Here is a 17,374-nt window from a genome sequence, read left to right as displayed (position 1 = left end):
AAAGAAAAAGAAAAGAAAAAGATAGAAATTTTGGGTGGCCCTGTTATCTCTTAACTCTTCTGATGTAGATAGAGCGGGTATTATTTGCCCATTGAACAGATTTAGAAGTTAGTTTGGTGATTGGCCTAGGATCACTGGTGAGTTACAGTAAGGCCAGAACAAGAAAGGAGTTGGGTCTATCACAGACTTAAATGAACTTACGGTTGCTGGACGGAAGGATGGGGGAAAGGGGTAGTTAAGGAGTTTGGGATGGACATGTAAAAACGGATAACCAACAAGGATCTACTTATAGCACATGAAACTCTGCTCAATGCTATGTGGCAGCCTAGATGAGAGGGGACTCTGGGGGAGAATGGATTTATATATACGCAGAGTCGGACACGACTGAGCGACTGATCTGATCTGATCTGATGGCTGAATGCCTGCACTGTTCACCTACAACTGTTACAGTGTTATTAACTGGCTATAACCTAATACAAAATAAAAAGTTAAGAAGAAGTGGGGTCTAAAGTAAGTGTCAGATGGCAACTCCAGTATGAGCAGGGAACATTGTTGTACACGGTGGGCGTGAGGTCGGGGGAGCAGTTTGCCGTGATGGTGGTCCCTTCACTGCAGCCTTTGCAGAGACAGGTACTAGCCACTGACTAGGTCTCTTTGTGAAGGAGACGAATAGTGGAGAATCTCATGAAAACATCATGTGATTCAGAAAAATGATTTTTCTGAAATCAATCTCCCATATAGTCTTCAGTATTTAGGCTTTTTGCAAAAAGCAGTAGCAGACTTCGATGTATTCTTACTTTTTATACTGCTAAATTTATGTTTTGGATTATCCCTACCATTGTCTCAGGCATGGAGATGGCCTTGACACCTTCTCTGATTCGTTGATTTGCCTGAACTGTTTAATATTCTTGAGGGAGTTTTAGCATCCTGGCCGTGGTCTCTGACTCAGACTGCTTGTGTCCAGGTCCCAGCTGCACCGCTTTTTAGTGGAATGACCTTGGGCAATTTCTTTAACTTCTCTCTGTTGCAGCTGCCTCATCTTTCTGATGGAGATGGTAATGGTACCTGCCCCAGAGGGTTATTAGAAATCAATGAGAGATTCTTTGTTCAATACATGCAGAGAGTGAGCCCCATGTAAATGTGAGCTGTGAATTATAATAAGGCTGTTCTATTTGCAGTTTATGAAGCTGAGATACATCACATCCATATGTTATAGGCATTGTTATTATCTTAGTAAAGTCTATAAAACTTCATTTCCAGTCACAAAAATAAGGACATGGGATCCACTTGGAAATCATCGGCAGAAACTGGCTCGAGTAGCACAGAGATCATTGTATGCCATAAAGACCGCACCAATCCAGATGAAGCCACCATCAGATTGCTTTCTGTTTAAGTGGTGGTGAACTGCAAGTTCTTTTAGTTCTTTTTTTTTTGCATTTGCCAAATGAAATTTGGTTCCGCCTTCAAAGTCAAAGCTGTCCAAGAAAGGTCACAAAGTGAGGATCACACTTTCACTCTAGAACCCTTCTGCAGAACACCAAAACCTTAGAATCAGGCTGTGCACAGCTGAAAAGGAAAAATAGGTTAGAATACCTCAAAGTGGTTTCCCATGTACACTTCCCCAAACAAGAGGTTCTAACTCAGACCACGTCCAAGTTCAGTTCAAAACGTAAGTGGTAGCATGGACTTTCCAAACTCGGTAAATGAAGTGACCATGTCTCCCCCAGTAAGCGCAGCATTCTCCATCGTCCTTGTAGACACGGCCTGGCACCGGTGCCGCTTCAGCAAGAAACTTCAGCCACCTCCATACACCCTGCCAGTTCCAGCTCTGTGGGAAGTTGGGTTATGGTGGGTTGCACCGTTGCCTCTGCCCCCTCGAAATCCACCCCAGAAACTACAGCCTCGGAGGAACCTCCCTGACACCCCGAAGGTCTCCGTGTTGAGCTTCCTCTTCTCAGCCCACGTCGTCCGCCTGGAACTGGTCTTGAGTTCAGAGGAGATGTTGTCAAAGGACTTGGACTTGTAGTAGCACCAGGGTCCCAAGTGATCCTCCTCAGCAGGGGCCTCTTCACTCTGGGTCACCACGTCCAGGTCCTTCTCTTCCCCTTTCTCAGCTTTGTCATCTTGAAAATTCAGTTTCTTCTTAAATTCCTTGTCCAGCTCTTCTCGGCTGAAGGCATCTGCCCTCTCAAAATCAAAGTTGCCTTCAAACTTGATTGTGTTTTCCTTGATGTTAGTTGGACAGCTTTGCCCTCTGGAGCTGTTCCTTGTTCATCTGTTCCCTGAGCGCCTCCTCTGAGGTCTTCTTTTCTCTGTCATTCACCTGCCGTTGAGTTTGCACAGCTGCCTCTGAGCTACATTGGTGGCGGCCTTGCTGCGGGTGGGGCTGGGCACCTGTTGAGCTGCATGCCCATGGTGCCCTAGCCAGGTAACAGCTTCTTGGAGTTCAAGTTATCAAGAGATCCAGTCTGGATGGCCTGCTCCACCATGGGGCTCTTGCTGACTGAGACAGATGGAAACCCAAGGAGGCCGGCATACTGCTGGCTAAGCAGGGAGCTAGCCACCAGCTGGCTGTAGGGTGGCATGCCTCAGAAGGGGCTGTAAGGCACCTGTGGCTGGAAGGATGAGCCCAAACCAAGCCCAGGGAAGATTGAAGGACAGCAGGACCCTGAGGGAGCGTGTGCTGAGCTTTTGGAGGTTCACACACGGTAATATCTTTGACATCACTTCCCCAGAAGATGATGTACTCATAAATCTCCTCTCTAGCGGGGGTGGAAGGCCTATCTGTGGGACGGTCTTCAGTACCAAAGGACCTCACTTTGGCAAGCTCCACTGTGGTGTTGTCCCAGTTGATGGTGTAGAGGATGCCCTCGTAGCGGATCTGCGCCTTGGAGATGACGCTGATCTTGCTGCCCAGGTTCAGGGTGCCTGAGGAGCTGCTCATGGTGGCGGTCGCCCAGCCAGGCCCAGCCCACTCGCCTTCACGTGGTGGCCTCGTCACCCTCTCCTCGCGGCCATTGGTGCCGCCTTACTGCCACCCGAGGGCCTGCCTGGGGACCAGGGGGCCTCTTTTAGTTCTTGACATTGTTCTTTCTCATGGAGTCAGTGGCTGAGCTTGGGTTGGGGCAATTATCCGGGCGTATAATCAGATAACATTGGAACACAAGTTCAAGGGAAAAGACAAATCAGTCTTAACTTTTTTCCTTCCTGTGCTTTTCTCATTAGGGGCTAGGGGGGTCTTCTTCCTTATTGAATATGACCTTTTGAGAAATTTAGTTTCCATCTTTCCCAATAGAATCATTCTTCTTAGGGAATTAAATTTGCTTCAAGTTTCTGTCTCTTCTGCTCAGTTTAAAAGATGAGGCCAGGGCCCTGTGGGTGTTTTGTTATTGATATCTGCTATTTTTTACTCTCAGCTCTGTCGTTAAATTGTATTATGGTAGGCGGCATCTCCTAGGCCCGGTCTTTTAACATAATTTGCCTTAAGATGTGTTGTTTGCCTAGGAACACGCAGTATCTATGTTCCAAGCATAGCATCACTGGGGACCAGACTTGACTTGCAAACAGAACCAGGCACTGAGGCCTGTGGTAGCCACCTAGATAACAGGACTGAATGTTGCCGGTCAGAATTCTCCTCCTTGTATATTCTGTGTGGCCGTGGCAAGTTCCTGAATTCCTCTGGCTCTAAGATTGCTCTCTGATCTCTACATTCCTTGCTAGCCCTCTACTTCGTTAGTGCAGTTTCCAAACTCAGTTTTGTGGTCAGTTAATCTTTGTGTTGGGGTTGGGCATTCTCTCATCGAATAAATTTAGAAAATGCATCTTACTTTATTTTTCTCTCAAAGAGTTACAAGGCACACATGCTTATCAAGGTCTCTGAGAAGCTCCATGTTGAACAATGCTTAATGAAGCATTTCTCAAATATAGGTGAATATGTAATTTTTTTATTGGTTAATTTTGGTTTCCTGGGAAGACTTCTGAAGAGCATCTTTTGGGAAAGATTTCTGCTGCAGTTTCCTCAGGTGACTGAGTTATGTAAGGTAAAGAACACACAGCAGTGTCTCTGATTTTAGAATGACAATGTAAGTGTACCATTGCCTTTTAATTGGAAGACAGTTGTGTAAACAGTTTTTAAGCAATAGGTGTCTGCATTCTGATAAACTGCCAGAGTATCTCTGGTTCAGCTAACAGAAGTCAAATTTGGAGGCCCACGAACAGGAAGGAACTACTTTATTGGCTAACTCTTCAAAAAGTCAAAGTTTCCATGTTGAATCATGTCCCACCCCCTCTCGGGGCTGTCCTGCCTTATAAAAGGCAGGGAACCCAGGCAAGTAGCTAGAATCCTGTTTTAGCCTCAGAAAAGTGCTACAACACTACACATGGCTTCTTCTCCTCCCTTTCATTTAAAATCAGTTAGGGATTATGAGATTTCAAAGAAATAGGAAAAACTAGCTTTCATTAGAATTGAAATGAAAACTAATGAGAAAAAAAATGCAACTATAAAAGACTTATGTTCTATCCTTATGGTAACAATCCTGAGACACTAACACAAAAGCATTAGGGCTAAACTCTGAAATCAGTCATGAGCATGTTGGGCATTAGGCGTAATCAGAAGATTTCAATAAATGCAACTGGCCTTTTGGCAGCAGCTAACATATGACAGCTCTGCAAAAGCCAAGCATTTTATCAACGAGTGGTCCAGTTGTGATCTTTTGCCTGGCGCCTGGTGCTTTGGCCAAGTCAGGAGGATGTTATCAGGGGTACAGAGTTCCAGGCAGTGGCCTGGACTCAAGGAAGGGAGGGTGGGGTGACCCCAGAGTATGGCCCAAAGCCATTTCAAAACAAATCAAAAAACCCACCTAGACGGAGAAGAAAGTAAGCTGAGAATGTTGAATTAATCAAGCTTTATATTTAAACAATGTGATCACGTAGTCTTTCCTTTTCATTGGGTAAATTATGTGCCTTATGTTAAATTACTGTTTCAGAATGGGTGCTGGAGTTTGTGTCTCTTGCAGGAATCAAATGATCTGCTCTCACATTTAAAACAGTTATGCTAGTTTCCTTCTACGTCTTAGCCTATAAATGCATCTGATGCTGGGGATATTTGTCCTAAGTATCTTTTCCCATTTAAACAGTCTTCATAACATTTCTAATTTGCAAAAGCCTTGGTGTTCAAAAATAACTGGGAAAAAAATTGGACTGTGGGTGGTGGGTAATCCAGCCCTGCATCAGGGCATTACTGATTACTAAAGGAAAAAAATGCCTCTTTCCTGAACCTTACCGGATGGGGCCATTGTTTTCAGACAGCCTTTACCTAATACAAAAGGACTCAAAGTCCATGACTGGCCTCAGACCAGCATTTTGTCTGGGAACAACATCCAAAGCCATGATGAACAACCAGGCTGATAGTAAAATGAGCCTCCCCAAGTTGGAGTATTTTTGTTAAATCCTAGTACAAAAAAAAAAGTACTAAAAGCCCATCTGGTGAGATGATAATTCATTAAGTGAAAAGAAGAGGCAGAAGGCTTGGGAAAATCGATCCTTTTCTTTCTTTGTCTCCTGTGTTTGAGTTATTGTGCAATCACAGAGATATAAATCTGGATTCAGAGCAGCGGAAAACCCGTGGAACGTTTCGGGCATGTTTTAATAGTGTCTTTGCAACAAGGATGGTGTTCTGCAGCTGTGATGTCAGTGAACTGATGTGCTGTTTGGAGTGGTCTTTAGAATTAGCACAGGAGACAGAGTGGGGAGGGTCAGGAGATGAGGACTCTGTGCTGGAGGAAGGAGCTAGACTCCAGGAAACTCCTCATTCTTCCTGAGCTGCTGTGACACACCCTCAGGGTGGCACACCCTCCCTGGAGTCCAGCTCAGCCCACAGACTCATGGAAGGAGAACCAGGGCCCAGGCCTCCCCTTTGAGGAGTGGATGCAGCGCTTCTGTGTGTCAGCCACCTCAGGAAGGAAAGCTGAAGCCTTAGAGCTTTGTGCATGTGACCTGGGAACCCGTTGAGCTCATGGACCCTCATCACATCCTCGAAGACCACCGAGGTTTGGCTGTCTTTTTCATAAACTTGTCACGTGTGCTGTCTGGGGTGGGCTGTGCATTTAAAGATGAGGAGAGCTGCAGGGACTTTTCCATTGGTTAAAATAGTTGTGCACTTATTATATTAACCCTTGAGGTTAATACAAACACATGCTTGTATAATATGCATATGTTATATACTAACATACTTATGTGCTGTGCTAAGTTGCTTCAGTCATGTGCGACTCTTTGCACCCCTATGGACTATAGCCCTCCAGGCTCCTCTGTCCATGAGATTCTCCAGATAAGATTACTGGAGTGGGTTGGCATTTCCTTGATCTTCCTGACCTAGGGATCGAACCTGAGTCTTTTATGTCTCCTGCATTGGCAGGCAGGTTCCTTACCACTGCAAGTGGGTTTTTTTTACCACTCTTTAAGTATATTTATAAATATTATTATTTACTACTCTTTAAACATTTATAAATATCATTAGAATGGGGTTTTAAAAAATGGATATGACTATTATGTAGCAGGAGTCCAGCTCCATTAAGTTAAATTTGGGTAGGTTGGTCTGTTGGAGCACACTGGGGGTCCTCAGTGACTGTGAGTGAGAATCTGTGACCTGCATTTTGCTTATGTACTCTTTCCCATCTCCATGCCAGTATATCTGTGTTAACATAGCTTTGAGGTGAATTCTCCCATCTCCTTATGTTATGTTGTTTTTGTCTGCGTAGATTGGGTACAACGGACACTTTGTTTGAGCTAGGGGTTGGCTTAAAAATATTCACAACCTAAAAGCTGAGAGTTATGTTTCATTCAGTGGAAATTTTTAAGACTTCAATACCAGGAGGCAGCATCTCAAGTAACCCTGAGAGAACGTCTCTGAGGAGGCAAGAGGAGGAACCAAGTTACATAGAAGTTTTGCAACAAAAAAGCAGGTCGTCTGAACGTGAAAAATTATTGCTAATTAAAGAAAACTAGATATCCCAGCTTAAGGAATTTAGCACGTTTATTTGTATGGGAAGGTACAAGAGTCTGGGCTCACCGAACTTATTCCTTTCATATGCACCTCAGCTATCTGGGGCCAGTAGCCTGTGTTTTTCACATCCTGAGCTCCCTTGGGGCTCACCACAGGGAGTGGCTGCAGTCTTGTGGCTGCTCAATGGCAGGTATTCTCCTTCCTGAGTGCCCTGAGGGCTCACCAACTCACCTTGGAGGGCTATGATCACTGATGACTGTGACATCCTTATTTACTGATGTGGCAGGAAATATTCCATTTTCATAGGGATGCTGTCCCTAGGATGCATCCCTTACAGTTGTGCTTTATGAGACAGTTGGTACCCTGGGGAGAATGGCTTCAGGAGGGACCCAGCTCCCCTGCTCAGCATCCCCAGGGACCCACAGCCAACGCCACAGCCTCAGAGGCATCCCAAGGCGATCTTTCAGGCTGCTGTATTGAAACCAGCAGACCATATCAATTCATGCTGATTCTTTTGATACTAGACCTTAGAGCAAGTGATCGTAACTTGTTTTGGTTTCTGGAGAGTAGACTATCAGGTAATCAATCCCATGTAAGGCAGAAACACTTTGTACCTCCCACCTTTACTTTTGAAGACTCTGCTCTTCTCTGTTTACCAGGACCTCCGGTGAGCTCGAGTTTGCCTGCCTGTAGGACTAGAGAGCCAGAGCGTGCTCCACTTCACATGTACACACTCACCCAGAGGTATAAAGGAATTCAATGTTGGCATGCTCTGTAACTGATGAATAATTCATGAGGGCTTTCTGGGCCATAAAATTTCCTCCTGTAAATGAACATTATTTTGAAAGACAATGCTGACTGAAAAATCTGGAAATGTGGCATCATGTTCTTTAATGATCCGCCTTCAACATTTACTGGGAAGGCAAAAGTTGACAAACATCAGAATAATTAAACTGAAAGCTGACAATGGCCCTGGGTGGGCAGGAAGCCAGCAACTTAGTCACAGCTTTTTCTTCCCCAATTCATTCTAAAGTGTAACATCACCTGATGTTTACAAAAGGCCTCTGGATTCTTTGGCACTCTCTGGGCTTTCTTTGAAGATAGAATCTGAATGTTAATGATAACACTGTACATATTAATTAGTATTAACAGAGTACTGATATTTAGAGTGGGAAACTATGATTCGATGGCTTTTCTTAACTGAAACGGGTCTTAGAGATAAAACTAGACTGTCTCAAGATGTCTATATTTCTCTATTTGAATAAATTTGAAACCCTCTGTTTTCCTTGCACTGTAAAAAGGGTAGGTTTTAATTTTGATTTCCAGGAAAGATAAGGAAGGTTTTGGAAAATCTTACATGACAGAGAGATTATAAACAGAATAAGTTTATAGCAGAGTAAGTCATGTCAGATTATATTTTTAGTGGTCACCAGAAAGAAAAAGAAATTTTTCTTTTAAAAGAATTTCATTTTTTCTTTTTTTCCATGTTTCCTGCTCCCCTCCTTTCCATGGTATATTTTTAATGCATTTGGAATCTTTCCACTTGCTACTGGCTGGAATCTATGGAGAGTGTATCCCCAGAACCCTCAACAGTTGACTTGAATCTCAGTCATAATTAAATTGGAAGCTGACAAATTATTCTGAGGCTTAAAAAGAGGCACACATTATGTTCCTAACAAGGAGTTTCACTCCTCTGCTTTGTTTTAAAAGTACTCTCCATACAGAATATTGACAATATTTTTAGTGACTCTTTTAAAATAGAAGGGTGTTTTGAAAGGATAGCTAATAAACATGTTTGACTATGCTTAAATTTGGTATCTTACCTGGTAGCTGGGTTCCGATGCTTTAAAACAACCAGGTTTTCAACTCCTCATCCATCCCTCTGTAATGAGTGCATCACCCTGGCCTCTCCTGGAACGTCTTGAAAGCATTAACTACTTAGAGGACTGTTGATATAAGACTTTGATACAGCGATATACTATCTTCTGCACTAAAGGATATGCTGAGAGCTAGTGTTTGCATACAGTTAACAGTCATTTAGGCATCTGAGCCACCCAGCCTCTCTTTCATATTAAAATCTGACTGCTGACACATACTTCTCCATCACTAACCTACTTCAAAGGTTGGGGTCAGAGTAAGGATATTAATTCAGAATATCGAGATTTAACAAGACAACTCTAAATATAATGCATTTCCAAAAAGAGGGGGAACACAGTGTGTTGACTGGCACTCCTTTTAGATTCCCTGTGAGACAGTGGAGTGCTGGGCAGGTTTTACTGCGTCAAGTGAAAAAGTGAAAGTGTTAGTCGCTCAGTTGTATTCGACTCTTTGTGACCCTCCTTGGACTGTAACCCACCAGGCTCCTCTGTCCATGATACTCTCCAGGCAAGAATACTGGAGTGGGTAGCCATTCCCTTCTCCAGGGTATCTTCCCAATCCAAGGATTGAACCCCAGGCATCTGGCATTGCAGGCAGATTCTTTACCATCTGAGCCAACAGGGAAGCCCATTTTCTGCTCTAAGAGGTAATCAATAGCTGCCATAATGAATGAGCTCTGTCAAGGTCATTAGCCAGTGGGTCTATTAGAGCATGACATTGCCAGAGATGTGCCCAAGCAGTAGGAGCAGGCCCAGGAGCTCCGAGTGTTGAGTTTGTATAAAGCTCTCAGTGACAAACAGGGCCCTGAGGATTCCTGTCTGAGTCCCACCTCCCCCGCAGTCACTGTTGACAGGCTCCCTGGGCTTGTGATCACACCTCATACCACAAAGATCTGAGTGGAATAGAATCTCCCCGAGCCTGGTATTACTTTTCTTTATAATACTTTGCAGGGGACCCATACCTCATGTGAGGCATGAATGGAAGTGGCAGAAATACAAGGGGAAGCGGGACACACAGTGCTCCTGGGAAATCTCAGGGTGTTAGCAGAGTGGTGTTATTTAGTGGAGACACATCTCTATGGATTATTTTTATATTGTTTTTTTAATTGTATTTATTCATTTGTATTTTTATTTTTTGGCCATGCCCTGTTGGGATGCGGGATCTTAGTTCTCCACCCAGGGATTGAACCCTTGCCCTCTACATGGGGAGCTTGAAGTCTTGCCACGAGACCACCAGGAAAGTCCCTCCATGGACTATTTTTAAATGGTTTAAATGGTCCCTTTTGTCTGTTTTTCATATATACTGTGTAGTTCAAATGCACATACAGATTCATGGATTTCATTAGTCACTTCACTTTGGAGGCTCCTGGCCTCACCCACGTCTTTACTTACTTTTTTTTACTTTAAAAGCACTCTTGCCATAACAGTCTGCCTCTAACTGGCAGTTTCATCAGGTAGGATCTGCAGATGTGTCATAGAGCCCTCTCCTGCCTTGGCATTAGAGTGGCCCATTAACCTTCTGTGTGTCATCATTAATTTACTAGGCATCTTTCAGCAGGTGGCAGGCACTGTGCTAGGTATTGTTCAGAACAAATCTCTGTCATTTAGAATTTGTTGTCTTGGAAGTACCACTGGCAGGTGTGTGCCAAAGATGTGCTGGGCAGCTAACCAGCATGAGAAGTTAGTAAGGACCAGGGCCCGGTGAAGAATATCAGTATTGGAATAGAAAATGTAAGAAGATGTACTTACCTAAGGGATGTAAATTAGTGTAGCCAGAATGAAAAACAGTATGGAGGGCCCTTAAAAAACTAAAAATACCACTACCATATGATCCAGCAATCCCACATCTGGGCATATATTTGGAAATGATGAAAACTCTAATTTGAAAAGATACTGGCACCCCAGTGTGCATAGCACCACTATTTACAGTTGCCAAAACCTGGAAGCAACCTAAGTGTCCATCAATAGATAAATGGATAAAAAAGACAGAGAATGAGATGGTTGGATGGCATCACTGACTCGATGGACTTGAGTTTGAACAAGCTCTGGAAGTTGGTGATGGACAGGGAAGCCTGGTGTACTGCAGTCCATGGAGTCACAAAGAATCAGACACAACTGAGTGACTGACTGATACATACGCACGCACACACACACACACACATACACACATACACACACAATGAAATATTACTCAGTCATTAAAAAGAATGAAGTTTTGCCATTTGCGGCAATATGAGTGAACTTAGAGATTATCGTGGGCTTCCTAGTTGGTGCAGTGGTGAAAAATCTGCCTGCCGGTATAGGAGATGCAAGAGACACAGGTTCAATCCCTGAGTCTGGAAGATCCCCTGGAGTAGGAAATGGCAACCCACTCCAATATTCTTGCCTGGAAAATTCTACAGAGGAACCTGGTGGGCTACAGTCCATGGGATCACAAAGAGTAGGATGTGACTAAGCATAAACACAAATATTGTCATACTAAGTGAAATAAGTCAGAAAGAAAAAGACAAATACCATATGACATCACTGATATGTGGAATCTAAAAAATGATACAGAATGAATTTATTTACAAAACAAAAACATACTCACAGACATAGAAAACAAACTTATGGTTACCAAAGAGGGAAGCACAGGGAGGGACAAATTAGGAATAGGAGATTAACATATACACACTACTATATATAAAGTAGATAAACAACAAGGATTTACTGTATAGCAAAGGGAACTATTTTCATTATCTTAACCTATAATTGAAAAAATCTGAAGAAATATATATTTGTAACTGAGTCACTTTGCTGTACACCTGAAAGTAACACATCTTTATAAATCAAGTATATTTCAATTTTTTAAAAGAGAAGATGTAGTCACCTAAATTGGTTAGGATGATAGCTAGGAAAGCCCCCAAGGGCTCCTTGGGATATAAATGACCCCACTGAGTTCATCAGGGTGCAATCTGACCACAGGTCACCTCTCCCCATGGCTCCAGCACTGGATCAGTATGCCTCTGGTCCTCAGGAATCATCTTTACCCCCTACCCCACCACTGCCAGGGCCCCAAGGATTGGGGATTTATTTTCCTCTTGCTAAAATGACTATTCTTTGGTGAATTTCAGAGTTATTTTTTCCTAATGTAAATATATGATTTGGGACCTGTAGAAGCAAACTGTGTTCCTTCCGGACACAACATTAAGTTCTTGAACTCTAGAAACAGCGAGATTTTGTTCACATCATGGCTTTGATACCTACTAGCCAAGTAACCGTGAGAAAGTGGCTGCATTTCTCCAAACCTCAGTTTCCGCATCTATAAAATGGAGCTAGTAGGGCAACCTGCTTTATGAGATTGTGAGATTAAATGAGGATGTTTATAAAACCCAAGGCATGGTGTCTAATTTGCAATAATGAATGGGTTCTAGCATTAGCAATTATGGCACCAACTGAGTAATTCAGCTGCTTCTAAATTATTTTTATTGTTAAATAGAGCTTTGGAATCCATAGGCCTTCATTCTCGTTTGGTTATTTTATTTTTGTGTGTGTGTTTTATTTATTTTAAATTATACAAACCTACAAGTGTAAGCTTTCACTGTCAAAATTTCAAATACTTTATGAAAGACAAACCTAGGCGGTAACTACTATCATCAGTTTTATTTATTCATTTTATTTTCACCAAAGTAGTGCATGTTCCTAGTTTTGAAAGTCAAATAGTATCTTCTGTCAAGAATGGGAGACAAAGGAGTAAGAGGCTAGGATTCTGGAGTTTTTCTGGCCTGACTTCCTAATGTGATCAAAACTGATGTTTCTATTAACAGAATGTGGCTCTTTGAGGTGGGATTTTTGACTGTTTTGTTTTTCATCTTTATCGGTGAGGGTCAGTCTCCCGCAGAGAGAAGAAATGGAGGGGGTGTAGAGGTTGACTCTGCCATAAAGACAACATCCCATCTTCCTGTTCACCTCATCTTTTTCATCTCATCCTCATTCTTCATCCTGGCCTTCAGTGGTACTTGGTACCTCGGACACCAGCCTTTCCTGGATTGCCCCGAGAGTTGTCCCCACTCCAGGCTAAGTTTCAGCTTCTCCTCCTTCTTTTCTTATGTCATCCATTCACTTTCCAGCTTCCAAACTGGAAGCTTCCAAACATCTGTCTGCTGACGTTGCTTCTCTCTTGTTATTTTTGGGGTTCTGTGAAGACACAGAGATAAACACATGTTCACAGAACCATGTTTAGCCAGAAGCTCAAAGTTTCTGTAGATTTTCCCACTCAGTTAATATCTTATACTCTAATTATCTCACATTTCATTCAATCTCCTTCAAGAGAATTATGAGTTCATTGATATTAGAAACTGTGGTTTTTATATCTTTCAGAAATCTCAGTAATGAATACATGGTGTGTGCTCACTAAATTCTTTTAATTGAGATGACATTGATATATAACATTGTATAAGTTTCACATGTACAATATTATAATTTGACTTCCAAATACACTATAGTATGGTATATATGTGTGTGTGCTCAGTCACGTCCAACTTTTTGCAGCCCCATGGACTGTAGCCTGCCAGGCTCCTCTGTCCATGGAATTTTACAGACTATAATACTAGAGTGGGTTGCCAGTCCCTTCTCCAGGGGATCTTCCCAACCCAGGGATCAAACCCACGTCTCTTCCATTTCTAGCATTGACAGGCATATTCTTTGCCACCAGCACCGCCACACCACATCTTTTTTATTCATTTATCTGTTGATGGCCACTTAGGTTGTTTCCATATCTTGACTATTAAAAATAATCCTGGGATAAACATAGGGATGCATATATCATTTTGAATTAATGTTTTTATATTTCTGGAAAATGCCCAGAAGTGGAATAGTTTTGATCGTATGATAATTCTATTTTTAATTTTTTGAGAAATATCCATTCTGTTTTCCATAGTGGCTGTACCAATTCACATTCCTATCAACAGTGTATGAAGATTTCCTTTTCTCAACAGTCTCTCCAACACTTATTATTTCTTGTCTTTTGATAATAGCCCTTCTAATGAGTATAAATTGATGTCTCCTTCTGGTTTTGATTTGCATTTCCCTGATGATCAGTGATTCATTTTCCTGTTGCCCATTTATACGTCTTCTTTGGAAAAATGTCTATCCAGATCCTCTGTTTATTTTTTAATCCATTTGTTTGTTTTTGTTGTTGAGTTGCAGGAGTTCTTTGTAGTCACTAAATTCTGGTTGAGTAGTTGATTGCTTTTCATATTTGGCTAAAAAGGGGCATCATATATATTACCTTTATTAGTGTGGTCCCATGAAAACCATGCCACTAAAAATATTGCAACTTTTTCTTTTTTGGTTTTAAGATTCCAAGGAATAATAAGTACTAGCTGTAAGCGTGATTAGACAGGATACTCTTGTATCAATTAGCTATTGTTGCTTGATAAGCCATTCCAAAATTTGGAAACTTAAAGCGGTAATCATCCATCATTTTCCATGAGTCTGCAGGGTTGGCAGGGGGTCAGCTGCTTTCTGCTGAATCAGGGGGCAGTTTGGCAGGCTAACATGTTTGGAGGTAGCTCTGCTCTGTACATTGCTCATCCTCCTCTTGGGACCAGCAGACTATCCCAATCATGCCCTCATCACACTGAAGCAGAACAAAGAGCAAATAGAGACATGCTTGACCTCTTTGAACCTAAGCTCGGAACCAGCACGTGGTCACTTTTGTCCTCTTTATTCTGTAGGCCAGAGCAAGTTACATGGTCAAAGTGGGAGGGCACTGCAAAATAACACGGCAAAAGGCTTGATACAAGGGAGGAAGATAAACTAGGGCCCCTGAGGCAACCTATCTGGCCTTCTAGACAGTAGCAGCAGCCCCAGCATGAATGGACACTTATTGAGACTCACAGAAATAAAAGTCTTATTATGTCCAGCTAACCTTGCCAGGCTTTCATTTGGATTTAAGAAAAGAGAATTCTAACCCTCAAGGACTTTACTAAGCCATACTTGAGAAAATGATCTACAGATGAAATTAATGAATGAAGTGGTTATAGAGCAAAAAGCTAAGCAATAGATTTTTAACAGTTTGTATGTGACTAGCCTAAAGCAAGGAGAAGGCAATGGCACCTCACTCCAGTACTCTTGCCTGGAGAATCCCAGGGACGGTGGAGCCTCATGGGCTGCCGTCTATGGGGTCGCACAGAGTCGGACACAACTGAAGCGACTTAGCAGCAGCAGCAGCAGCAGCAGCAGCAGCCTAAAGCAAACTTTTGCTGTGGAGGACAAGATAGTAAATATTTTAGTTTTGTCAGCTGAGTCTCTGTTGCAGCTATTCAACTATAGTTACAGCACAGAAGTAGCTATAGACAATACACAAATGGAAAGACATGACTGTGTCCCAGCAAATCTTTATTTATAATACAAAACCAGACTTCAGGCATTAGTTTAAAGACCACTGGACTGGAATATTGAAAGAAATAAGAAAGAATCAGTTGTGGAAGACTTGTTGAAAAAGGAGTAATAATTTCCAAGGCAGTGAAGATTAATTTAGCTCAACAAAATTTGTTTTAAATATGAAGTAAGAAAAAACTTGTGGTCATTCAACAGGTAGATTTTCAGTTCAGTCACTCAGTAGTGTCCAACTCTTTGTGACCTCTTGGACTGCAGCACGTCAGGCTTCCCTATCCATTACCAACTCCTGGAGCTTGCTCAAACTCAGGTCCATTGAGTTGGTGATGCCATCCAACCATCTCATCCTCTGTTGTCCCCTTCTCCTCCCGCCTTCAATCTTTCCCAGCCTCAGGGTTTTTTCCAATGAGTCAGTTCTTCTCATCAGGTAGCCAAAATATTGGAGTTTCAGCTTCAGCATCTGTCTTTCCAACAAATATTCAGGACTGATTTCTTTAGGATTGATTGGTTTGATCTCCTTGCAGTCCAAGGGACTCTCAAGAGTCTTCTCCAACACCACAGTTCAAAAGCATCAATTCTTTGGTGCTCAGCTTTCTTTATAGTCCAGCTCTCACATCCATACATGACCACTGGAAAAACCATAGCTTTGACTAGATGGACCTTTGTTTGCAGAGTAATGCAACTGCTTTTGAATATCCTCTCTAGGTTTGTCATAGCTTTTCAAAGGAGCAAGCGTCTTTTTTCTTCCAAGGAGCGAGTAAGGTAGATTTTACCACAGGTTAATGTGGTCCAGTCAGAATGAGAACTCATCACTCTACAAAAGTATTACTTGCTACAAATGATTTCTGCTTCTGAATGCCTATTTGAAAACATGTTTATTAAGAGTGTTCATATTTTTGCTTAGTTGGTGGATGAGGAAGAAAGCATTTGAAAATGAAGTAACTAATTAAAGTGATTTGATTTTATGCCACTAAAAAAGTTGCATTTGACTAATGTGACCTAGATTTGTATGAAGGAACCAGAGGGATTAATATGAATGATTTATTTTTAACTTTTAAGAAACAGTTTGCAGGAACTTTCCAGGTAGTCTAGTGGCTAAGACACAGAACTCCCAAAGCAGGGGGCCTGGGTTTGATCCCTGGTCAAGGAACTAGATCCCACATGTCACAACTAAGAATTTGCAAGCCACAACCAAGACCCAGCACCCCAAATAAATAAATAATTAAAATAAAAATAAAGGTTTTTCGTTTTTTAAAGGAAACAATATGCAGGATTCAAGTGGATATTTTTCCACCTCACTTGTATTTCACTTAGATTTTCTTTAGCAATCATTATGCTCCCCTCATATTTGAAGATAGAACAAAGCCCAGAATACTATTAGAAAATAAAGATTTTTTTTTGCTTAGAATCTTTAATACCTGTTTATTCGTTTACCATCAGCATTTATGACTATCGTACCTGAGAGTAGCAATACAATTAAAACAAATTCCTGGTAGGTTTTAAGAACATCATTTGAAGTCCCCTGAGTTTCTTGGAAAAATGCATTTTTTCCCAGGTAGCATAATCATATAAATCCACTCTCACTGTTATTTATTATTATCTTACATTGTCTTGTTTTAATTGGAGTATAATTTCTTTATAATATTGTGTTAGTTTTTGCTGTACGATGGTGTGAATCAGTTATATGTATACATATATCTGCTCCCTCTGGAAACTCCCACCCTCCCATCCCACCCCTCTAGGTCATCACAGAGCACGTAGCTGGGCTCCCTGTGTTATACAGCAGCTTCCCACTAGCTAGCTATTTTACACATGGTAGTGTATATATGGGAGAAGGCAATGGCACCCCACTCCAGTACTCTTGCCTGGAAAATCCCATGGACGGAGGAGCCTGGTAGGCTGCAGTCCATGGGGTCGCTAGGAGTTGGACACGACTGAACGACTTCACTTTCACTTTTCACTTTCATGCATTGGAGGAGGAAATGGCAACCCACTCCAGTGTTCTTGCCTGGAGAATCCCAGGGACAGGGGAGCCTGGTGGGCTGCCATCTCTGGGGTCGCACAGAGTCAGACACGACTGAAGCGACTTAGCAGAAGCAGCAGCAGCAGTATATAT

The 17,374-nt window shown here is 42.2% G+C and overlaps 1 protein-coding gene and 1 pseudogene across 4 annotated transcripts in view; one reads left to right on the top strand and one right to left on the bottom strand.

The window, feature by feature from the left end:
- Window positions 1–17,374, top strand: part of ABLIM1 (actin binding LIM protein 1) — a 331,575-nt gene that overhangs the window by 86,565 nt on the left and 227,636 nt on the right. The window lies entirely within an intron of this gene.
- Window positions 1,510–2,991, bottom strand: LOC133239437 (protein LSM14 homolog B-like; annotated as a pseudogene).

Source organism: Bos javanicus, chromosome 26 (assembly GCF_032452875.1).
Source record: "Bos javanicus breed banteng chromosome 26, ARS-OSU_banteng_1.0, whole genome shotgun sequence".
In the NCBI taxonomy this organism is placed as follows: domain Eukaryota; kingdom Metazoa; phylum Chordata; class Mammalia; order Artiodactyla; family Bovidae; genus Bos; species Bos javanicus.
Note: the sequence above shows the minus strand (reverse complement) of the source record. Positions and strands in the feature narration are given on the sequence as shown.